Source organism: Antedon bifida, chromosome 2 (assembly GCF_963402885.1).
Source record: "Antedon bifida chromosome 2, ecAntBifi1.1, whole genome shotgun sequence".
Lineage (NCBI taxonomy): Eukaryota > Metazoa > Echinodermata > Crinoidea > Comatulida > Antedonidae > Antedon > Antedon bifida.
In genome coordinates, this window is record NC_136227.1 from 12,091,396 (window position 1) to 12,117,001 (window position 25,606).

At 32.2% G+C, this 25,606-nt stretch overlaps 1 protein-coding gene and 1 long non-coding RNA gene across 2 annotated transcripts in view; both read right to left on the reverse strand.

Moving 5' to 3' along the window:
• LOC144858820 (uncharacterized) overlaps positions 1 to 25,606 on the reverse strand; it is a 240,976-nt gene that overhangs the window by 171,378 nt on the left and 43,992 nt on the right. The gene's annotated exons all lie outside the window — the stretch shown is intronic.
• LOC144835203 (uncharacterized) lies at positions 1,402 to 25,159 on the reverse strand. Its single transcript, XR_013611068.1, has 3 exons — positions 25,109 to 25,159; positions 24,254 to 24,327; positions 1,402 to 1,461 (listed from the first exon to the last, which is right to left on the reverse strand). It is a non-coding gene; the product is annotated as an uncharacterized LOC144835203 (long non-coding RNA).

The window sequence follows — 25,606 nt, forward strand, 5'->3', positions numbered from 1 at the left end:
GATAATCATAATGTAAACTTTGGCGCCTTTATTCGTAATTATAATAATATCTTTATTTTTCTTTAAACCAATTGAGGTCTTAATTGGTCCATGTCCTTTCTTGATGGTTTGTAGGTATTATTAAACATGTGTGTGCAATCTTCTGCCTTGTTGTTATCCATAATTTCTTGTAGCATTTTATAACCGATCAATTTAAAGCAAGCAAATTACTGTTTTGTTTTAAGATAGTAGGCCTATTGTACATTGTATTGTATATTGTATGGACAAAAAAATGTATTTTGAAAAACAATTGTTTTTTTCCTGCCAAATTACAGGCCATTTTGGATTCTGTCATGACGATGTCATTGTATTGACTTGATTCATCAACTACTATGAGATGTAAAAAGTAAACCTCTGCTAATTTTAATCATCATAACACAACTCCAAGTAACAAACCGTGAATTGGTTTCCATATCTCCTATATATAGGAGTGAGTGAGTGGACATTTGTATTGTAAACAATGTACTACTACAGTAATGGATTTAATATTTCATATGAAAGAAACAAAAAACATGCAGTGCAACCTACTACTTCAAGAAATACTTTGCCTTATCAAATACTAAATAGAAATGTTATAGTTGATATCATGTTATAAGTCAAGAAAAATATGCATTATGCCTGCAGAAATGCTGTGCAACCTACTACATAAGACCGAAAAATTTGTACAATTCAAATACTAAAATGGTGCTATCCTGTACATAAATGCACAAGTCAGATTTAATAATTTAACAAATTTATAAAAAAAGAGACAGCAGGTACCAATCCTCTGGTCATATTGATATCTTTACCCCAACCCCATCATTCATAGACACAGTATCATGAATGCTGATAATACTATCGATTGACAGTAAGTAAATATATGTGAACCAAAAGATTATTTCTTAATAGGTGTTACTGCCGAAATTTGAGCATGTGCATTTTGAATGTCTTTGTCTTTGTGGTCTTTCTCCATTTCAACTAATAAAACATAGCAACCAGAAGGATTGATTGTTAGGAATGAAGGTATGGAAATATAATGTTATAATAGTGAGCAATTGCTAACAGAAATAGCTAATGAGCAAGCGTAAAGAAAGAGTTTTCATCCAAAAGAAAAACTTGATTCGATCTTTGGTGTTCAATTTGAGCATGCGGCAAATATTTACCGTAGACAATTTTTAAGCTTTCCTTTTTTTATAGCAAAACTGGCATTCTTATTTTGTTTTAATTTACCAAAATGATACACACAGTGAAAAATGTGTTGCCAACATGAAAAGCATTCAATAATATTATAATCGTTATAAAAAATTGTATTAAAATTAGCATTACTAATGTACTGATAAAAAACAAGTTTGAAGAAGATTGATTATACAGGATATTCTGAGACAGATACAATGCAGGAGCTGCATTAGTTGTAGTTGTCATACCAACAAGAAACTTCAAAACCTAAGTGATTTTAATAACCTAATTACAGTAATCCATCTAATGATTGCTAGATTAACTGCAGATTTTTAATAGCCTCAAAAATAGCATTTTAAACTTTTTTTCGGTCTATGTTCACTTGCCTGCACTATCTTGATGTTGAATAATTAGACAATTGAATAAAATTCAAAATAAGAAAAAATATGAAGGTATTAACAAGTAGCCTCTATACCGTAATAAAATAATTACATTCTTTAGGAATGCATTTTGTGCAATTCTGTTTGAGGAACAAGCATTTTAATCTAAAATTAATAAGTACAAAATTTAGGATTCTGATCATGAATGCGATTAATTTATGACTTACATTATTTTGTTGGTCCACTGCTGCTGCCATGTCTACCAATGTTTGGCAGACATCGACGTTACCAAAGTATGCAGCCAAATGCAATGCTGTAGAGCCATCCTATTTAACATTTAAAAAATAAGTATATGTTAGAAAAATGCACATTTTTGTTAATAAAAAAAAAACCAAAACAACAAGAATCTTTTTACAATAATATATCACAGTTGAATAAAAGTATATCTGAAACTAGTAAGTGTACTTGCCCAAGGGCAAGTTTCAATTATAGTTTAAAACACAGTATAATTGCAATCAAGTAAAGTTTGATACCTCATTAATACCCCATGCTCTCCCTAATTGTGGCCATTTTTATTCACAATATGTATGGATGCATGCAATAACAAAAAACAGAAAAATTCATACAAAAAGTGGGGAATTTCCACAAAATTGACCACACAATTGGATCGAAGATGTTGGATAATGTTGAAACTACATATAACATTCCTAGTACAATTGGGTCATTTTGATACCCTGTATGTATAGATGCATGCAATGGGAAAAATGTATACAAACTCTCTATTAGACCTATAATAAAGATGTTATGGTTATATGGTATTAAAGTCCCTTTGAACATGATGCATATTTGAGGAATGTGACTTTGTCACCTTCACTAAAATCAGGTCACATACTATTATTTTCCAGCACTAAGCGAGTATGACCATACTGATGTAGCCATACCCCTACCAGACACCACACAATATAGAATTTGGTATATTTGAATGATTGTTCATACGAAGTACATTTGAGAATACTTGCGAAAAAAATCGAAAGTAGTTCAAGGGTGGGACTCGAACCCACAACCTCACTTTTTATCATAATTTACCATAAAACGTACATTTAAGACAAGTAATGACCTGGTTTAATGTTTTTAAACTAATATATATGTATTATTTTTACAAAACGTCACAAATTGTAGGGAAGGTGTCTTTAAACTACTGTGGAGTAGCTTTGCGTCAGGGAGTTGAGTAATTGGTCAGATGTTTTGCCGTACTCCCTACTCAACAGTAGTTTAATACAATTACAAACCTATATTTGAATGATTTCCAGCCCTATAAGTGATTATGATCATACTGCTGTAGCTATGCCTCCCCCTGTACTTGTTACACCACACAAAATATAAACAGTGCGTATGATCATACTGCTGTAATACGCATACTCTAATAATCTTAAGATAATGAAGCCTAGTGTATAGCTACAAATGAATATCAATATATTATCTACAATTGTAACTCAAAGTATTGATATGGATTTGCATGGTAAAGGTCCTGGTCAAATTCATTTACACAATTATTATTTAAAGAAGATTTTAAGGCAGTGTAATCAATAACTATTTAAAAGAGTACCCATGGGACTACAGAGGTGATTACCGAGTAATAATTGCGTGTAATAAGTCAAGTTTGTCCCAACATTTAGTCTGTCCATTTGGCTGTAGTCTGTCCAATTTTTTAATTAAATCAAGCAAATTGACCAATCACAATGTGATGGACTATCCGAACTGTTGCTTGTTATTGGTTAACTCACTTGCATAGCGCCTACATTGCGTTGGCAACCAAATTAAACCAAGTTTTATTTCTGTTTGATTATTAAAGCGGGGTTCCGGGTTTAAAATGAATAGTAAAAAATAAAATATAATTGTTTGTCTCTTGAACGGTAAAAGTTTCACTTATTATAAGCGAGCGGTGAAGCAGAATGAAGGCTGTGAAGTGAAGCCAAAATTGTGCAGCTACGGCTATATGACACTGTGTTACAGAATAGAAACATTTGTGAAATGGTTGATCTTCCGACGACTTGTTATCATTAACCATATCAATTACTTTTGTAAAATTATGCTTATCTGATGTAATTTTAGTCGGTCTTAATTCCCATTTATAAAGTCAATTTTCTATGGACCTGTTTTGCCTCAATATTTGCAGCCGATTTTGTAGAACGTTTTAGGTTTATATTGTTTAGGAGTTTGGTTAATAGGATGGGTTTGGAATCCACTGAGTTTTGTTATTTATGGGCCAATCGCTTAGTAGGCTAGCTAGGCCCATGGGCCCCAATATTTTAACGTAGCCATCCATCGTGGCATGGAATCCCTAGTCAGAATGGCTCTCACCCATAAAAAAAATGATTTAGGCTAGTATGTGAAGCCGAATACGATCTGTACTATAGAGGTATAAAAATAGTATAATTTATGACTCCATGATCTGTACTAAATTTTGTATTTCATTAAATGTCAAATAAATATATGCTACTGTTATTATTACACTTTAGGCCTAGCTTAGAAAATCTACAAAAAATGTATTTCACAATGATCGGGTGGTCGTCGTTTGACAAGGAAGAGAGATGTAAATTAGTCGACAAACACAATGTACATGACGTCGCGAGTTTGGAATCCACTGATGACGTGATTTTGTGAATATCTCATGAATATTAATGAGCTTCTCTAATAATAATAATAATAAATAACATTTATAAAGCGCAAGAGACAAAGGTTTCAAAGCGCTGTGTTTTCCAAGATATGTGCAAGTAGTAGCGTGTGATTATGCTTCTCTGAAAAGATGAGTTTTGAGTTTAGTTTTAAATGTGATTACAGATTTTGATGAAGCGTATTTTGAGGGGTAGAGTGTTCCAGAGTTTTGGGGCTGCGACAGCGAAAGCACGATCACCGTAAAACCGAGTTCTGGAACGGGGTCCAGGTTTGAGAAGAAGTCTGCAGGATGAACGAAGCGAAGAGTTGGTTGACGGAGTAATGATGTCACATATGTAGGCTGGAGCACATCCGTTGATGGCCTTATATGTCAGCAACAGGATTTTAAAACGAATGCGCTGAACTACAGGCAACCAGTGTAAGTCACGAAAAACGGGAGAAATATGTTCATGTCGTTTAGTGCCAGTGATAAGTCTTGCGGCGGAATTTTGGATTCGTTGAAGTAGAATAAGTACAGCTTCATTACCTTTGTCTATTAGCAAGTAGTAGATCGTTTGTAACACGTAATAAAGCGGTTTCAGTTGAGTGGAAGCGGCGGTAGGCTGATTGGACTTTTGAAAACAGGAAATGTTCATCCATATATGCTTTTATCTGAGCAGTTGCAATTCTTTCCAAGACTTTGAAAAGGAAGGGAAGATTTGCAATTGGTCTATAATTTTGTAGGACGTTGGAGTCGAGATTTTGCTTTTTCAACAGTGGAATAACGAGGGACAATTTAAATGCAGATGGTACAGTACCTGATGACAGCGACATGTTGACGATTTTAGTGATATGCGGTAGTAGAGCGTCAATGCAGTTTTTTAGTAACCATGTTGGAATTGGGTCAAGTCTACTGGACTTAGATGCGCTTTCAGCAATGACTTTGCGTACCGTATCTTCTGATGTTTGCTCGAATTCAGCGAAACTACTATTACATGAATCGTCGACGTTGACAGTTATTAGTGGAGTGTTTATGGAGTTAAGTTTCTTGCAAATCTTCAGAATCTTTTCATTAAAGAAACAGCCAAACTGGTTTGCGAGATCCATTGAAGATGTGTGTTTCGGCAGAACAGGAGAAGAATCGACCGAGGATGCGGAAAAGGTTCTTGTCATCCGCATTAGCGATTTCATTGCGATGATAATTGCATTTTGCTAGATCTAGCATATCTTTATATGCTTTGCATTCCAACTTGTACCTCTGTTTGTCGATATCCAAACCAGATTTCAACATTCTGCGTTCTGATCTCCGTTTGACGCACTTCGCTTCACGGAGTTCATTCGTGTACCATGGTGCCCGTGGTCTAATGGTGATCAGTTTAGTTGTTAACGGAGCATGTTGGTCAAGGATGTACTGCAATACATTATTGTATTGGTCAGCGAGATCGGAGACATTATCTTCCGGTGCGCAGACGAGCGGCGAATTCATTATATCTTCCACAAAACAATTTAGATCAATGTTACGAAGTTTGCGGAAGGAGGTTGTCCGCGTTGGTTGTTTAGGATGTGATAAATCCATCAGGCTGATGACAGCCATATGGTCGGAAGGTAGTCCTTGTTTGACAGTGGTTTGTTTTATTATGTTGTCGTTTTTCCGAGAGATTAGAAGGTCCAATGTGTGCCCACTAACGTGAGTGGGGCCTTGGACATGTTGATGAAGACAACTCGTGTCAAGCAGTTCATCAAATCGCTTGGTGTTGTTGTCCAAGAGGTCATCTGTGTGAATATTGAAATCACCAACAATCAGAAGGTTTTTGGTGCAAGAGACTGATTCAAGAAGTGATGAGAATTCAGTGATGAACAAGTCAAAGGTAAGTTTGTTTTTGGTCGATGGTGGTGGTCTGTAAATTGCAATCAAGTTAATTACAGATGAATTGGAAGTGATCTTGATATCCATATGTTCGAAAGACCGGAAACTTGTTGAAACATTTGGTTTTATTTGGAGTCCACGGTGCGAAATGATGCATATTCCACCTCCGCGTCCACCTGTAGGGCGTGGCGCGTGTGACACCACGAAATTTGGGAGGGTGTTACTCACGTCCGCGATAAAGTGGTTGTCACTTGCATCACCTTTCAACCAACTTTCGGTAATTACTAAAATGTCACATTCAACATCCAAAATAAAATCACAAATGTGAACAGTTTTATTTCTTAAAGAACGTGCATTCCACAGTCCAAAACAGATGGAACTCGAACTACGAGATTGTTCAGTATCCACGGAAACAGGTCCGCGAGGTTGAGAGATGTGTTCAGAGGCGGCAGAGATAAGCTTGCTTCGTCGTCGACCAGCCTTCTTTCCTCTATGTGTTTTTCGAGTTGAGAATGCTCGGCATGTGGTAAAGGCATTGATATTCAAACGATTTATAGTGTCAATTTCAGATGGAGTCAACGATGACTTTAAGTTTCCAGATAATCTGAGAAGTTGATCACGATCGTAGTAAATCATAGACGCTATAGATGAACTGACAGGTTGAAATTAAAGTCAATGAACACCCGTTATGATAAGACGATTCGGTTCTGTGAAGTAAGCCGACTACTACAATCCTAGGCCTACCGTAGTTGACAAATCCGGCAAAGAATGTTGAATGAACCGTGGATACGGCTGACCGCGAAGGCTGACTGCACAGGAATGTGAGTAGAAAGGCAAGCGAAACTGGCCTAGGAAAAACGGAACATTAGTTTCGCTAATAGACCAACGATGTTATCTTCACAAATATATACAACGGTCAGTAATAACCAGGAAAAGTTCGATGTGGCATTAAACACACAGATTTCAGTGTACAGAAACTGTAATTTTACAGAAACTTGGAGAACAGATCAGACTGGCCACTTGTGAGGCGCACACGTCTAAAACGTGCATCTAAGCTGCTTAAAAACAGACTTTCCATGAATTTACCCTAAAATGTATATGAAATTTAATTTTTTTAATTTCTCGTTATTACTTTTTCATTCTGACATGTCTATATTGTTATTTAATTAATAAACAATATTTAAAAGCAATTTTAAACCCAGAATCCCCTTTAACTAGCACTGTATGTTTTATACCTATAAAAGGTAGCATAAATAATGTATATATAAAATCAAAATTTATTTGTATTTTAGTTATTTCTGTTTTGTTTTTTAGGCTTCATCATCCAAATGTGTTTATTCTGAATTAATTTGAATGTTAATGTAAGAGGCTGAATGTAATGACAAAGAGAGTAGCATTTTTTTACAGTAGAATGAAACTATAAGTATAAAATTGTCAGTAATAAATGAATATCATAGAAAGAAAGACATTTTAAAAATCCCAAATTTTGGTAAAGAGTGAATGAGTAGAATGTATGCCTAACATGACTCAGAAGCCTGATTCTAAGAGGTCTCTGTTGACTATTTATTTACAATAGAAATGACAATACTGACAATGATTAGTACTACTATTTAGTATTAGCTGTTATACGGTGTGTGCTGTTAAAATTTGAAATCACTGAATTTACAATAGGCCTAAAACCTACTAGTGACTTTATGACAAAATGGTAGACGAAGGGGACGGTAGATGAAAGGATATGGTAATCTACACAAAATATTAATCTGCGCATGCTTATGCACATTATACTGAGCATACTCTGTTCTGTTCATTATCAGGACTTAAATTTGGTTGATTTAACATTCAATCCAATGGACGGAGTAAAGTTCATTGCATCATTTTGAAACTTTGCAACAATAAAAAATGGCTGACCGCAAAGGGAATACATATTGTAGTTTTTCATTTTTAGTTAAACTTAATTAAAACATCATATTTTGTCATTATTGTATATTATATAATACCTCAATAAATTCCTGATTTTGATTGGACGATAGTGGGTCACATGGCGTGCAATAGTACGCACTATTAAACGATCGTTTAATAATAAATAATAGTACTTCTTAAACATTTTTGTGTACAAAAAAAAAAACGTTTCGCGGATGAAAAAAAAATCTTGTGTACAAATTATTGTGAAATACAACAGCGCCACCTGTTGTCTTGTCTCTATTTTGTTTGTAAACACCACCGCAAGATACTGTGTTATGCGCAATTTGAACGATTTGCGCAATTTAAAATTGCGCAAAGAATTCCTTGCGCAATTTAAATTGAAACATCTGTTTCAAATTGCGCAAGAAACGTAATAAATTGCGCAAGTAATCTCCAAATTGCGCAAGGTTTTTCGACAGATTGTGAAATCATGCACACCCATATTTTTATAGTAATTTCTAAGAATGATTAAAAATTAAAGATAATATCGCATTTCCTTATTTTAATAGTGAAAATGTTGTTATTGTTAGCATACCAACGAAGACCCGACAAAGGAAAACGAAGCGGTGGTGTTCTCCGGCGGGCGGGTATTACTCTAGCCAGGCACTACTACTGGCTATGTTTTGATAGCAAGTCTAAACGTTGGTGGCGGTAGACTATGTTGTGTATTACTACATTATTTTTTGTTATTTTTACATTTATTTTGATTTATTTCAAGTTACAATGAGTGATAATATTATTTAATTGTGTATGCCATTTATGTTGTGTATTATACACATGTTATCTTCGCATTTATTATGTTTCATTTTTAGTTTCAAATAAATTATTATTGTTAACCAATCGTCGACGTTAGCACGCAAATTTCAAATTGCGCAAGAATTCTTTGCGCAATTTCAAATTGCGCAAGGAATTTTTTGCAAATCGTTCAAATCGCGCATAACATACTGTATGCAGCAATGTATTTTTGTGTACGATTTGGAGATATATGAGGAATGGCATCACAAAATCGGCGTAGTGTCGGAAATAATCATTTTTTAGATTTTTATATATTCGTAATCTACATTTAATAAGCTTTAAAATGAGGCGTTGTTTATTAAAATTGGTTTATTATATGAAGAGTTATTAATGAAAACATACGAGATACTTTCTAACTCAGGAAATCTTTATTTTGAGAAAATCAACAATGAAGTAGCGACGCCGATTAGCTTGGCCTAGCCTAGCCCGCCGATCAACGCGACCAGACTCTCTGTCAAAACTCGCTATTTTCCTCTCAATAACGGCAAACTAGTTGAAAATATATGGATAAAAATAACGATTAACTTCCTAAATATTCATTTAATGTTAAAACGTTCATTCGAGAAACTACGATGGAAGACATGCTGTTTCATCGTAAACAAAAGCGTCAGCCAATCAGAGAGCGTAATTTATCTCTATAGCCAATCACAGTCAAGGATTCACAAATTCTTGTTAGAAATTTCAGCAACTTAACACCTTAATAAAACCAATTTCCATTGGCTAGATTAAAAAAAATCCCTTAGGTTGTTAAAAATTATGGTAGCTGATATATTTCCGAACAGATAGGTACCAAACATGACGTCATTCGGGTAAACGGTTTGTTTACAAAAGCGCCGTAAAGAAAGTTGATTCTTGAGTGAACAAAAATACAATTTCCTAATGATTTTCAATGGAAACGAATTGCAAAATACACATACTTGTGATATTTTTTTATGAACAAGAGTTGGATATGTTAAAGATAAGTGTTTATAGTATCGTTTTTTATTGAAATTTTAAAATGGATAGGTTAGGTCGATTTTCACATTCTGAACTTCAAGGCTAAATATCTCAAAAGTTCGGGTTGCGACTCTGCGCCGCTTTTGTGATGCCAGGCCTCATATATGTACTAATCTCATTCAAAAAGGCATTTAAATTAGCTTTAGATCGTTTTTAGGATTTTGATTAATTAATGGGAACATCTCTACAAGACGTGGAATCGTTGGAAAAAACAATTTAGCCTGGATTAATTCCAGTTGCCTGACAAGTTTCGTATTGCTGTCTTTCAGCCTAGGCCTAGTAGTAGGCCTAGACCTGCTCGTATTAGCCTTGCCAGGCCTAGGATTGTTTTGTCGTTTGTTGACATAATTAACACTAACAGTAGGTGCATTTATAAAATCCATATAAATAATAATATCTAATATAATTATTTAAAACCAAATGTTACTGTTAATCAATGTGATCAAATGTAGGCCTTGGCTAGGCCTACCTTTTATTTGATTCAAATGACAGGAATCTATTTAGATGTTATATAAAACAAATATTGAATGTTTTATATTCGTGTAATGGTACAAACAATGCCATTTGGTGAATGATGAAAGGTTGAATATCGCCTCGTTGATATATAACCTTTCATCATTCACCTCGTGCCATTATTGTACCAATTTTACACATATTATATGTGTAGGCTGTGAATTCAATTCAATTTAATTTCAATTCAATAACATTTATTCAATAATGGTAAGACAAGAAAAACAAGCATCCTCATAGCCTCTTTTAAGGTTTTTATTAGGTGTTTTAGTTCATCCTTTTGAACTTTGCTAACTAAACTTTAAATTTAAGTTAGTTATTTTAGTTAAAATAGTGTCAATGACCATGCAACTTAAGGCACGGTCAGTGTTTTAAAATTTTTTTCATTTTTGTAACAAGTTTATTTTTAGTCTTTGATATTTTGTGGATAAATAAAGTTTGAATTTAAAAGAATGAACAGTCTGTTAACAAATATTAAGCTTTACAAAATCATTAAAGTTGATCTTTTTATCTTGTGATCTTCAAATAGTATACTGTTGACATTATTGCTTATACTTGAATGAATGCTATAAAGTAAGCATTGATAATCTGTCATTGTTCTAAAGTATGAAAAACATTAAATAACTATAGCAACACCAACATTACAGTGGGTTTGCTTTTGTTATTGTCTTACAATGATGAAGAAGATGAATAAATATAACAATGATAGAAGATGGAATCATTTTAATTATACTACAGACTGTGAAAAGCACTGGTGCTCACTGCTGTTACCTATTTAATAAAGCATTCCATAATAATAACAATAATGCTTACATTTTGTAATAATTCCTGATGATGATCAAATAAAGATTGAAACGTTGAATCATGGCTTGCCTCTCGTTATTTGGAGTCAGTTTTATACTATGTTGTATTTATTATTATTTAAATAGATGATTAACAAGGCCATATACATGGCTGCAGTCACGTGCGCAAATTTGAGTTAGTGTTTACCGACCGACCTATCGATCGACATAGTGAGCTATAGAGTCTCATTTGCACGCGACTAAAAATGCCAAATTAGACTAAGACAACAAATATTACCGTATAGCTCAGTGATTAAGTTCACTTAGGTTGACCCCGGTCTCCACAATTTCAGGTTTTTTTTATGCATATACTGAAATAGACCGAATAATGAAATGAAATCATCATCTAGTTTAATGCTGGTAATTGTTTTTCTTTTATTTTAAATGTTATTTCAATTAAAAGGTGTTTCGTAAAAAAGGTCTAAAAAAATAAATTAAATTACATTTTTTACAGATTTTTTGGCCTTTATTGAACAGTACACAGGTACTAAAAGTGTGAACAAAAAAAGAAATTAAAAAAATAAATAAATGATTAGTGAGGGCACTGTGTAATGTATAGGCCCTTGTATTGTATTATGGAAAAAATAATCACAAACTAAAAATGGGTCTAATATGGGTCTATATTACATCCTTTAATATCATTGCTCTTCACTATTTAATGATGAGGAGGTGGTGGTCGGAGTTGGTAGTGTGTTGACAATAAAAGAGAGTATGGCAAAATGCATTACTAAAAATGATGAATAAAACATCATACTAAAATATTCAGTACAACTAGCATCTTTGATCATTATAATACACAGGGATCATAGGGCATTTAAGTGACTTGTCTAAAAAACAAATTTGTGAAAATTGCACTTTTAAAATACAAAATCATATGTAAGAACAATTGAAGGTTTGTGAAATTTTAAGTGTTTTTGTTAAAAATGCAATGTCCCCCTGAAAAAAAAAAAGTTTTATTAAGAACATTTTTGTTGGAAGTGCCATTTTGACCAAAAATTTGATCCAAAAAAATGTATTTACCTGAAAAAATTTTAAATTAAATATTTTAATGAAAAAATGTTCAAATTGGCTGCCAGCCAATGGGTTTTTGGTTGAATTTAACCATTTATTTGTCATTTTATAAGTGAAAACATTTTTTTTTTCTACGGAAGTGATTATAGTAACTTTATTAAAACCCTACAAAATAACATATTCAAAATCTGATTTAATTAATCTTCATTTTTCATGATTTTGGGACAATACACCTTTTGATTAAATACTGTTTAAAAAAATAATATTAATTTAATAAAATGGTCAAGGCACTATTATTATTATTATTATTATTATTATTATTATTATTACTATTGTTATTGTAAATGTTTTATAAGTATTTCAAATGGAAATTTATGACCATAGCGTGAAAAAACATAATGTATAGCATTATGTATTGATAATAATACACATTAAAGATTATATTTTAAATTAGAACATATAACTGTACAGTGTTGGCACAAAAAACTGATATTGTTTTGCACACAGTAACAACTATATTTAAGCTTAATTGTCAAAAAGCACTAAGTGGAACACCAACAATATTAAAACATAGCAATGCTATAAAACGATAAAGTATTAGTAACGATTAGTGAACAATAGAAAAAAAATGTTATTTAAAATATTCCATGTGTTTGTTATACAAAATGAATAGCAAACTTCTTTTTATTGTGCACACAATTTAGATAAACTTGAATGTCGCCCTCCATAAATTTTACATTTGTGGAATTTAATAAACCACAACTATTTTTGATTAATTAATTTGGAACGTTGGGTACAATTGGATTGGTACACAGAAAGAGTTGGACAATCATTTTGTGGTTTATATATTATTGTAACCACTAAACACTAATGCAAAAGATAACGTGTATCATCATCAATACCAGATTTTATATTGAGAGTCTAATCACTGATAATCAGTTGCATCTTTAAAATTTGTATAATAACTAATTATCTAACTCAATTTAATTAGGTGGTTAAAATCAGTACCGAAAGTACGAACCAACTTTATATACCATCGAGTAAACATTCTAGAAATAACGCGCGATTTACCGAATTTTGCCCTACGTACATTTATATATAGATGCTTAAATTGTTTAAAAGGAGGTGAAAGGAGAAGCTTTCCTCACTTGAACAGCCATGTTAGGTTTTATCACTGTGTGAGTGGTACCACATGATGATGCCAAAAATATTATATTTTAGTAAAAAACTTTAAAATTATATTCTACAGTATCATAATAATTATTATTATAATATTTCTTATGTATAAAAAAAATAAAGCAGTCTCCATTTTATATTTCTTTAGTATTTTTGTATTTAATATATTGAAAACTATATAATTAGGCTAGAACAATTTGAATTCTGTGATATTATTACAGTAGGCCTAATTAGGTATAAAACAAAACAAATTACCGGCCTAGTATTCATTTATTCATGGTCAAACACAGTAAAATATGTACATTATTTTTGTTTGTTCAAAGTTAAAAATTCACATAAAAATGAGTTAAAAAAGGTTAAAATTTGGTAAAATACAGATAAAATAAATCGTTCAAAATATAAAACACAAGCAAGATTGGTGTGTGTGAGGGTATAGCATAAAATAATCAATGTATGTAAGTTTCATTGAATTGACTCATTGCAGTAGTGAGAAACGAGTTTCTTATCCTATTGGTTTTCCATCTTGGGTAAACACTAAACGCCCTGACTTACTAAAGACAAGGTAATGGTGAGGAAGGGTGATACTCATCAGACATAATTACTTTCTACTTATGGCACTGTTAACAATATCTTTAGCGTTCTTACTATCTTTAGTTCTTATTATTCTTTAAGCTGTTTTTCTGATTTCATTAAAATACTTGATTGTATAGTATTAAAAGAGGACAAAAAATCTGGAAATTAAACCCTAGCATAAGTATTTAGCACAATCAAGATGAGCAAGCAAGTTATGTATTAATGTAGTAATAGATGTTCATAAACACCAAGCTAATTGAATTCAGCTGTCAAAACTAATAGTAAGAAAAAAATGTAATTCATTTTATCTAAATTTTTTTAAACTTTAAAGCTAGCATACCAAGATACAGAAAAAGCACAAGAAAGACAAACCAAGTATATATGATATATTGTGTGTGTATCATCCATGTCATACCAACATATTTTATGTTTTTAAATTATCCACTTTCAAATAATCAATAATCAGTATTTTGTTTCGCATGCTTAGAATTATTTACAGGGGCATAAGGGGATTGGCCAAATGTCCAGGGCCTTAGCAAGGATCTGAAAAGGGAACGAGATTTAAAGCAAATTTGGTTAAATGACACCTCTAGATGGCCGGAAATGCTCTCGCACATAAAATTCATAATAAATGACACCTCTAGTTTTTTTTAACTTCTAATTTTATAGGCCAATTGTGGTTCGTTTAAATTATTATTCAGTAGTTAAACAATTCAACAATCCACAGACATACAATACTGGCAATAAAACTATTCCATTGGATGACACACTTTTTCAACAGCCATGTTGGAAAAGGGTCAAGAGGGCTGGATTTAGGTGTAATTTGCTACTAATGTAGCATATCTTTAAAAAACTTTTTAGTGAAGAAGAATTTTCATTGATATTTCTGTTTACATAATAAGGTTTACAACAATATAAATTATTAACAGATCATATATATCTGCTCAGTCAGTCAGGGAAGAGGACAAAATTGGCTTCCTACTTTCTAGTTGTTATATGTTGAGGAGTTATCAGCTGGAGTCATTGATTAATCACCTTTATTTTTATACATAGGACTGTTCAGTGTCTTAGGGTATGTTCAGACTCACGGTGGTGTTATGTAAGCAGCGTACATATTTTTGTATGTGAACTAAGCTGCGGATTAGCGAAGATCCCATATGGGACCGGATAACCCCGTGTCTACCCAACTTGCAGTCATTGTCCATGGTCAGTTTGCTGTTTTGTACTGCTTACTGTTCACTTGTTTTGACGATAACCAAACCCCACATCTCCTGTTACCCTGAAACCTTGGTTCTATCACATTTAAATAGAGCAAATATCTTAACATTTTCAGTCCACTGTGACATTTTAGTAATTGTTCTAAGTAGGGTATGCTCAACAAACCTTGTGTTATGGGTGAACAATATAGATGGTATATTCATAACGCAGCAGAAAGGTGCAAGAAATATACGATATAATATCAGAGATAACGATATCGATAATGATCAAGATAAATATACGGTATATTTATACAGTATATTTTTTATGAGACCCATTTCTGCTGCCACAAAAAATATCGGTCATATAAAATATACTTATATACAGTGTGTATATTCTTGGCAGAAAAAACAGGGCCATATTATTTGAAAACTTCCATGTGATAGTTTAATGCAATGCTGATTGCAAGTCTGTAACAAATAAATTCTCTAGCATTAGTGGTTTTACATTTTGGTTTTTGGGCAACAAATATGAAAATTGGTGAGTACTGCCCATGTGCTATGATTTTAAAGTTATATGTGATTTATTTATCCATTATTATTATTCCATTCTTTATGAGGGACATATTGGGACCACAATTAATTGGATTGACAATTGTTTCTAGCAGTGTGATTGTATTAAAATGTCTTGATTTGATGTAATGCAGCTGACAATTACCCCTGTCTAACTACATAATTTGCTTGAATTGAATTTTTTTTTTTTTTTTTTTTTTTTTTATTTATTACGGTATATATAAAATTACAAAAACAATAGCACATAGCTAATAACGTTTGTATTACAATAAAAAATATTGAAATGAAATCTATAAAGACTACAATAATAAATTCGGAAAATACAATTACAAAATTTCACAATTATTCACTAAAATTTAAAATATTAAGAATCTTAAAATATATACAAAATTTTGGAAAATACAATTGCACTTTTATTTAAAAAAACGAAAAATTTACATTATAATATACTAAAACCTATCTGCACTGTTCTTTATTTGATTATTATTATTAGTTATCCGCTTGGTATACCAAGCGGATAACTCCTTGTTATTGTATGAGATCAATATTTTTGGTTATCCGCAACCGTAAGGTTTTGCGGATAACCCTTGTTATTGTAAATATCTTTTTTTTTTTCATCTTCTTTGTTCTTCTTTCTTTCCCGGAATTTTGTTGCACGCATATCTGTCATCCTTGTCAACATAAGATTGTATAACTTTGTCATAAGATTGACCTGTAGCTGTAGATGTGCAGGAAACTTTGTTATATGACGTTAGAGTCGCGTAGCGCAAGTTACGCGCGATTTTATGAATTTCAATGATTGGTCATAGATTATAAACCAAAAGTCATTTTGTATTGACACTTGGTGAAAATTTAAGTCATGTCAAGGGCAAACTTTCTATGGATTAAAAATGGCATGTTTCACAAGAAGTTACGCGCGCACGCGCATTTAAAATTTCAAAATGCGCAAAAATAATTTCTAATCAACTTTCTACGCTGATCATGACATTTTGAGCATGTCAAAAATTCCCACGCGCGCGAAAAAATTTACGCGTAAGGTGCGCACGGAGCATGAAAATCATTTGTTTTTTTCTTGAATTATGATTTTACAGCCTTTCTTAGTCATTTTAAAAAAGATTTACATCATTTCAAATTAAAATGACGTCATACGAACACGTTGATTTAGACCATTTGCGCGCGTTTTAGTTGCAAAAGTGACAACATATTGTCAAAATTAAGCCTATTTTTAATCTATTATAGCTCCTCAGGATCATCCACGACCCCCAATTTTTTTAATTTAATATGTAAGCAGATATGTTGTAGATATGAATTCATGCAGAACCTTTACCACTCGGATGTTATGACGTCATCGTATGGCCACACGAATGTAAAATATAGGATTTTTTACTCTTTCGTTATTGATCATCACATTCAACAAAGCGCGTCTCGCTTATACGTATTCCATTTCCCCCGAAATTTTAATATTGTCCATGTCAATCAACTATCTTTCGCATGAATTAAAAATATTTTAATTTTTATAACGTCATCATGTCTAAAAACGTAAATAACGTGGGTCACTTATTTTCATCTTTACAGTAAATTTCAATCTGTTATAGCTCGTCAGAATAAAAAGTGATAATCATGATTTAAATGTTTTCTGGAAGCTATTGGATTGTAGATACGAATTGATGTGAATATTTTTCCAATCAGATGTTGTGACGTCATCATATGGCCAGTTGAATTCAAAAAGTCATATTTTCATCTCTTGCATAAAAGTTCACTGCGTTTAAACGAGAGCGCATCTCACTTTTACGTGCCTAAAATTCTTCAAATTTGTTTTAATGTAATTATTTAGATAATTATCTTTGTAATCTTTATTTGTCAATTTGATGATGTCATCGTGTTAATAATTGGATTTAAAAGATGAGTCTCGTAATTTTGTCTATGCTACACTGTATATAACATATACAGTTTATTCTGTAAAATACTGTAATATGGTGTATGCTAGTGCTACATAATAGGTACAATTAAGCACTGTAAACATATTTATTTTATGTCATAGAATGGCATAATAATTTTCGAGGTTCATATAGTTAAGTATGTGCATGTTGCGTTTGCGCGGATAACCCGAACTCGTCAAAGTGACGAGTTCAAATCTAGTTTTTCTGTATTATTCTTCTTTCCTTCCTTCCTTTTTGTGAGTCGTGTTTCTCTAAAATGTGTAAACATAACATTTCATAACTTTGACAACATATGGGCATTTACGTGAAGTTGTGCACCTCCTATTTTTGAATGACGTCATAATTGCGCAACGTGACTTACGCGCAATTTTATGAATTTCAATGATTGATCATAGATTAAAAACCAAAAGTCATTTAGTATTGACACTTTGACAAAATTTAAGTCATATCAGGGGCAAACTTTCTACGGATTAAAAATGGCATGTTTCACAAGAAGTTACGCGCGCACGCGCATTTAAAATTTCAAAATGCGCAAAATTAATTTCTAATCAACTTTTTACGCGTTTCTTGTCATTTTGAGCATGTCAAAAATTCCCACGGGCGCGCAATTTTTTACGTGCGCGGTGCGCACGTAGCATTAAAAACATATTTTTTTCTCTTGAATTATATTTTTCAAGCCTTTCCTAGTAATTTTGAAAACAATTTAGACCTTTTTCAGTTTAAATAACGCCATACGAACACGTTGAATTAGACAATTCGTGCGCGTTTTTTATGAAAAAGCTTAAAAAATCGTCAAAATTATGTCTTTTTTTAAACAGTCATAGTTTCTAAAGTAAACCGTTAACCGTTTATTTTTATTACAAAATCTAGAAGTTGATGAGTTGTAGATATCGGATCATGCATCAATAAGGCTAAAAAAACATTGTGACGTCATCGTATGGCCACACGAATGTAAAATATAGGATTTTTGTCTCTTTCGTTATTGCTCATCACATTCAATGGAGCGCATCACGCTTATCTGTATTCCTTTTTCTCCTACATTTATATATTGTGTAGGTCAATCAACTTTCTTTAGCATGAGATAAAAATATTTTAATTTTTATGACGTCATCATGCCTAAAAAGTTTAATTACGTGGGTCATTAATTTCATCTTTACAGTAAATTTTAATCTGTAATAGCTCGTAAGAATAAAATGTGATAATCACGATTAAAACGTTTTCTGGAAGCTATTGGATTGTAGATACGAATTCATGTAAACATTTTGCCAATCGGATGTTGTGACGTCATCATATGGCCAGTTGAATAAAAAAAGTTGTATTTTCATATTTTGCGTAATAGTTCATCACATTTAAAAGGGTGCGCATCTATATTTTACGTATTCAAATTTCTTCTACACGTTAATATGTTGTTCCTGAGATAATTTCCTTCTGAAATTGCTATCTAAGTGTTTCATTTTGATACCGTCGCCATGTTAAAAATTGGAATAAATGGCGGGTCCCGTAATTTCACCTATTCTACACTGTATGTAATATGTATACAGCTTATACTGTTTGCATGTATATACTATATGACACAAAATTGACAGAATTCAGCACTAACAGCATATCATATTCTTCAGTTCTTGTCATAATGCCATAAACTTTATCTGTGTGCAATATTCCAACGTATGACGTGCACGTGGCGTTTGTCGTGGTGCGGATAACTAACTCGTCAAAGTGACGAGTTTCATGTCTAGTTATCTTTTAGTATAGGTGGCAATATTGCACAATTATTCACTAAAATATTCACAACATTAAAAATCTACAAAAATATATTAAATTTCGGAAAATACAAATACAAAAAAGAAAATTTAAAAAAAAAATAAAAATTTACAGTATATATTAATATTAAACGTTGTCTGCAGTGCTCTTCATTAGATTATTTTAGGCGGTAATATTGCACAATCATTCATTATATATTTGTTTTAATTTAATTTTTCACAAGAGGAATTTAATTTGTTTATAATATAGGGAATCGTTGAATTTTTATATCGGTTAGTTTTTATTTTAGGTAATGTAAATCTATTGGGGTTACGTAATCTAGATATATTAGGTCTTTCAGCAGGCAGCATATTACGATGTCTCTCTGACTTAAGGATACCTTCTCCAAATTTTAATGTTAATTTTTCTCTACGTTCAGCAAGGCTGGTAATTTTAAGTTGAGTAAGTGCCGTATCATAGCTCTCATAGTCCTGGCCAAGTATAATTTTGCACGCTCGCTTTTGCAACCTCTCAATTTCATTGGTCTGATGTTTTGTAATGCTAGAGTGCCAAACAACACATGCATACTCAGTCAGCGGTCGAATATAGAGTTGATAAATACTTAACATGTCACCAATAGGTGCACTATAGCCTCTCAATACATAAAGAAGAAACATTCTTCTACTTGCTCTAGAGATAATACTTTTGATTTGGATATCCCAACCTAAATTGTCTTGTAGCTCAAGACCTAATAATTTCATACTATGTACAGTATCAATTTTTTCACCACTTATAGTAAATTGGGGGTAGTTTATTTGGGATTTCATAAAATTTATATTAATAACATGGCACTTCGAAGGCTTGGGTAGCATGTCATTTTGTTTACACCAACAACTCAAGGAATCTAAATGAGATTGAAGTTCTGATGCTGTACTATTATTTTTTATATTAATTATTTCTCCCAGTGTTAGATCATCCACAAATTTCCAACGATTATTAGTGGTGTTACCCGCATCATTCACCATAACAGTAAATATGCTGGGTCCCAGTTTGGTACCCTGGGGGACCCCACACGTTATAGTTCTTAGTCCAGAACAATGTCCCTTAAATTTCACACACTGGGTGCGATTCATCAGAAAACTGCTAATCGTTGGAATTATCGACGGTCTAACACCAGATTCTATCATCTTTGAAATAGCAACATTATGGTTTATCCTATCAAACGCAGTTGTGAAATCAACTGTACATAATGTGGCGTAGGTCCCTGGCACATCAATATTGGATATAACCGTATTCAACATATCTACTAAGTAATGTGTTGTACTAGTTCCTCTCACGTTACCATACTGTTTACAATCCAATACTGGTTCGAAATCCGTTTTTAACCATCCCGCTAGGAATGATTCAAATACTCTACCCAATATTTTAGTTAGTGAAATAGGTCGTAATTGGCCAACCATTGTCGGTTTTTTAACTTTAGGTACTGGTACAATTGATGCGGTCTTCCACACAGTTGGAAACACCCCTTCGTTTAGACAGGTATTAAAGATTAAAAACAGGGGTTGTGCTATTTCAAAAGAAAACAGCTTAATGAGTTTCACCGGAATATCATCTGGGTGGCCAGATTTATTGGAGTTTAATTTGTTTAAACTCTTCCAAATTTCTCCATGGTATATTTTGGGGGGTGGTTTTGTAGGCAAGTACGAGGGAAGTGTTTCCAATCTGAGTGGTGGAAGCTGGCAACATACTCTTGAGAAATGTTCATTAATTTGTTCAGCCTGTTCTTCAACAGATTCACCATAATTATTTAATTTAACATTGTCTGACTTATTGTTATATCCTGTAATGTTTTTAATTTTTTTATTCCATTTACCGGGTTGTGCATTTTTTAGTCCTTCTATATTATCCTTATAATGTTTCTCTTTAGCTTTGTTAATTTCATACTTTACTTTGTTTCTTAGGCTTCGCCATAAATTTATATTATTAGATCTATATGCCTTTTGTCGCTCATCAATCAATTTATGTATGCGATAGTTCATCCACAGCTTTTCATTATTTCGTCGTCGAATTACTTTTTGCGGAAAATGTTCTTCATATTTTTGTTTTAGTATATTTTCAAGGATTTCTGCCATTTTCTCTCCTGATTCTGCCAAATACACCTCCTCCCATGATTCCTGAGTTATCCATTGGCCCATCGATCGAATACAAGATTCTCTGAATGGCCTTGTGATCAAGGCTTTTGAGGTAGGCTTGCGAATTTGATTTAAAGGCTTCCAAATGATAACACAGTGGTCACTCTTGCCCAATGGACTGTGCTTTATGGGTGTTTCGTAGACATTATCAACATCAGTGACAATTTTGTCAAGGCAATTTTGTTTGCGAGTTGGGAAAAGAATGACTTGTTTAAGTAAGAGATGGTTTTCTAACTCATCGGTATCAAATTCATTGAAGTCGCCTAGTATAATAAATGCTGCTTTATTATGTGTTCCTCGAATCTTATCCACTGTTGTCACAATGTGGTCAGAAAGCAGCATTGCATGGTTGCACCTCGGAGGGTAATACACAGCGCATATACATAGTATTGATCCAATACAAGATGGTACTTTAACCTGGATCCACACCACCTCAAGATCTTCGGGTATCACAGCTTCAGTAATGCTTGCAGATTCTATATGATTACGAATGTATACTGCTACACCACCTCCTTTTTTGTTTGCCCGATCTTTACGGTATACTTCATATTCACATAATTTAAATTTTCCAGAATCACTAGGTACATCGTTAGTAAACCAAGTTTCAGTGATAATAGCGATATCTATATTTTCTCTCTTCATTACAATTTCAAATTCATCCATTTTATTAACTAGTGAGTTAGCATTAGTGAGTAGTATTGATGGAAGTCTAGCTCTTTTATTAAAGGCATACTCTTCTCTCACTATTTTAACTAGAACTTTAGGCAACCTATCCTGGACAATATTATCATCGCTTTTATTGTAATTTCTTTGACTTTGCGAAATTATAGTTGCAATACATCTCCGAATATTCCTTCCTCCTCTTCGAGAACGTTTGTGTTTGAGGATTTTATTATCTCTGAGGTATTGGTAAGTAAGCTCAGGAATACGTTTATAATTTTTCGCCAAGCGAAATGAAAGCATAAACTCACGGCTATACGAAATAGGTCTAGGCCTAGGCTGGCTGATACACATTGTTCAGCTGGCTATTGTCTCACACCAACAGTCCGTGTTGTAGTGTGTCACGCTACAGTTCACACAGTCACTTTTATCACCTTTAGGCCTAAGAATCAGTTTAGAAAAACAGTTATTTTTGGAGAGGCACTTAGTCAGCAGAAATCAAAATTTAGGTTACTACACATTCAGCATTACAAACAAACACAATTCACGGTAACCAAAACAGTAAAATAAAGGTAAAAAGAAAAAAATTTGTCCAGGTTAGCTAGGAGTACAGGCGTCAGCACTACAGCGCCCTCTGAATTGTATTGAATTGAATTATATATTAGTATAATAATTTCAATGATATTAATGCAGGATATAATTGCAATGAATTACCTGAAAATACTGGTAAGCTATTGCACGCATTGTGTTCCTTCTCTTATAGAATTGTTTAATGGAAATTATTTTCGAATGAAGTATGATCATAACTGTAATAATGACCATATACACTTAAAAATACAAATTAAAATCAATTATGAATGATTTAGCCTAAGAATATATTGGTTTTTTGTTTTTAAGAGAATAGCAAATCTCAATTAACTTAACAATTTGCCACATTTATCAATATTATTTAATTACAGTATTTGATTAATAAAATTTAAATAAGTGTGAGGAGTATTATTGATTAATCAATAACTTTATTATTGCATGTAATTTTGAAATAACTATAGTGCCTGAAATTATATATATTATAATTTACATTGTAGAAAGTAAGTATATCAAGTGTAAACAAACTTAGTTATGATTTTACCGGCGTTTGTAAATAAGAAAGTTTGTAAATAATAATTAAAGTACGTAGGTATTTGACATTGCTGCAAAAGGGCATTTTTGAATTTTAAAAAAAGAAGAAGGAACACTGAGAGATACATAAGCTGTAGTATATAAATCATAGAATAATAACATATGAAAGATAAAATCAATAACAACAAAATGTTAATTAGTTTCACTTATTTATAATCAAATTTTGGAGATGGAAGAAAACTAAATTTTAGATTTAGTAGACAAGTTTATTTAGCACTGTATTGTTATAGTAGGACATGTTTTATAGTCTTGAAAATTTGAGGAAAATTATTTTTTTTTTAAGAACTTGCTGATAGTAATACACCGTTATCCTCTCGCGACAAACAAATCATCATGTCAATTTTGTCTTTTAGTTTTAATAAAGTTACTAATTATGAGACTGATTAGAGCCCTCAAATTTAATGATTTTCACATAATTAATAGCTAAAATTAGAATATTATTTACTTATTTCACAATATTGGATCATTTATTGACAAAGTAAATTTTGAAAAACCTGACTTTAAAATTATTAAGAGGCCTGCAACCAGTTACCATTTGCGGCCATTGAAGAAATGCATAATTGTTTTCATCGTTCATTCATTTTAAATACTGTATTAAATATTCCATTTTTTTAAACCAGTGATCATCGACTGAATTTTCTGAAAAATTTACATATAAATAGGTATCCCAATGAAAGCGCACAGAAATCACTTTTGAAATATTAACAAAATTTGAATAAGTAGTATGACTTTGATGGTAAATAAATCATGTTTACTCTTAATTAATACTGACAAAATTTATATTATTATTATTATACAAGAAACTTCAAAACCAAAGTGATTTTAATAACCAAATTACAGTAATCCACCTAATGATTGCTAGATTAACTGCAGAATTTTAATAGCCCTAAAAATAGCATTTTAAACTTGTTTAATTTTTTTTGGTCTATGTTGACTTGCCTGCACTATCTTGATGGTAAATTTGTTAAATTTAAGATGTTGAATAACTAGACAATTGAATAAAATTTAAAATAAGAAAAAATATGAAGGTATTAACATATACCGTAATAAAATAATTACATTCTTTAGGAATGCATTTTGTGCAATTCTGTTTCAGGAACAAGCATTTTAATCTAAAATGAATAAGTACAACATTTAGGATTCTGATCATGAATGCGATTATAAAAATTAATTTATGACTTACATTATTTTGTTGGTCCACTGCTGCTGCCATGTCTACCAACATTTGGCAGACATCGACATGACCATTTGCTGCACCCTGATGCAATGCTGTATTGCCTTTCTATTTAACATTTAAAAAATATATATGTTAGAAAAATGCACATATTTTTGTTAATAAAAAAAAAACAAAACAACAAGAATCTTTTTACAATAATATATCACAGTTGAATAAAAGTATATCTCAAACTAGTAAGTGTACTTGCCCAAGGGCAAGTTTCAATTATAGTTTAAAACACAGTACAATTGCAATTAAGTAAAGTTTGATACCTCATTAATACCCCACGCGCTCCCTAATTGTGGCCATTTTTATTCACCATATGTATGGATGCATGCAATAACAAAAAACAGACAAACATACAAAAAGTGGTGAATTTCCACCCCATTGACCACAAAATTGGATCGAAGATGTTGGATAATGTTGAAACTACATATAACATTCCTAGTACAATCGGGTCATTTTGATACCCTGTATGTATAGATGCATGCAATGGGAAAAATGTATAATTATAAACAAACTTTCTCCTTTGAACATGATGCATTTGAGGAATGTGAACAATTCAGATAAAATTAAAAAGGAGTACTAGAAGAGCAAATGTTGAAATTAGTCGTATCAAGTTGAAAATGAAATTGAAAAAAGTCGCCAAACAATTATAGAGGGTACTATTAAACCATCAGATAGAAGGCCTGACATTTAGAAAAAAAATCTGGGTATCAGCATCTTTTTCATTTGCAATGTAATTATTGTTTTAAGAAATCTTTAGAATTAATTCAAATATTTAAATGTTAACATAATGAAGACTCAATAACTTTGTCACCTAGACTAAAATCAGGTCACATATACTATCATACTTTTAATTTCCAGCCATAAGTGAGTATGAGGGCACTGTGTAATATAAAATGTATAGGCCCTTGTATTGTATTATGGAAAAAATAATCACAAACTA